This window comes from Capsicum annuum, chromosome 12, assembly GCF_002878395.1.
Source record: "Capsicum annuum cultivar UCD-10X-F1 chromosome 12, UCD10Xv1.1, whole genome shotgun sequence".
In the NCBI taxonomy this organism is placed as follows: Eukaryota; Viridiplantae; Streptophyta; class Magnoliopsida; order Solanales; family Solanaceae; genus Capsicum; species Capsicum annuum.
Window position 1 is genome coordinate 206,917,892 of NC_061122.1, and position 1,293 is coordinate 206,919,184.

Below are 1,293 nucleotides of genomic sequence, written 5' to 3' on the forward strand. Positions count from 1 at the left end.
TGAAAAACTCCACATACCTTGAATGATGAACTTTAGATTGATACTCAAAAATGAGTATCAATCTAAAGTTCATCATTCAAGGTATGTGGGGTTTTTCAATAAGAACACTCTTTCGTTCTTGTGCCCAAAAGTAATTTTCTTTACAAATGCATGATTTTTATTTGATTTTTATGAATTTGAAGCATGAACCCATATCTTATGATGCTTATTATGAAATCTTGATGTTTATGATTTTGAAAGATGAATTTACATGTGTGGAGATATAAAGCATGAATCTTAAATGATATTTATCATGATTTTGATATTTGAGTTATGAATCCCCATTGATAAAATGAGAGGGAATAAGAGAGCTAGGTTCGAGCAGCACAGATAGGGTCAGACTAGATCACAGGGAGGGAGTCGTCCTCAATATCAGGATTATTCATGTATGCCAGCACTATCATCTGCTAGTTCTTCATGCCTAGAGGTAGGCAGGAGCAAGGTACCAGGTCATATACATCCAGGTCCCAGTATAGTGCTGGCAGTAAGCCGTCTCCTGTGTCCTAATCATGGTAGGGCTTATTCAGGTGAGTGTTGGGGTGAGAAGAAGGGTTGTTTCTGGTGTGGTGACATGGGTCACAGAGTTAGAGATTGTACACAGGATGGACAAGGGCGTCGTGACTATTGCCCTCAAACCCAGACTCAGACTGTTAGTGCTCGAGTTCCAGCGACTCACCCAGTCCCAGCTCAGGGAGCCTCTTCTACGGGCAGCGCCAGAATAGATTCTATGCTTTACTATCCCACCAGGAATAGAAGGATTCTCCCGATGTTGTTACTGGTATGCTTCGTATATTTTAGTTTCATGTGTATGCTTTGTTGGATCCTGGATCTAGTTTCTCATATGTTACACCTTTGATTGTTGTGAATTTTGAAATGAGTCCTGAGATTATTCCTGAGCCTATCCTAGTTTCTACCCCAGTGGGTGATTCGATTGTTGCCCAGAAAGTGTATAAAAAGTTTCATGTTACCGTTCTTCATAGAGTTTTGTTGGCTGATCTGATTGAGTTAGACATTGTAGATTTTGATATGATTCTGGGTATGGACTAACTGTATTTTTCTTATGCCTCTATTGATTGTCGGACCCGAGTGGTCAAGTTTCAATTTTTGGGTGCATCCGTGTTTGAGTGGTCTGGGAATTCTGTGTCACCCAAGAGTTATTTTATCTCTTACCTCAAAGCTAGAAAGCTTATTTCCAAGGAGTGTATTTACCATTTGGTTAGAGTGAAAGACACTAAGTCTGAGACTCCAACTCTC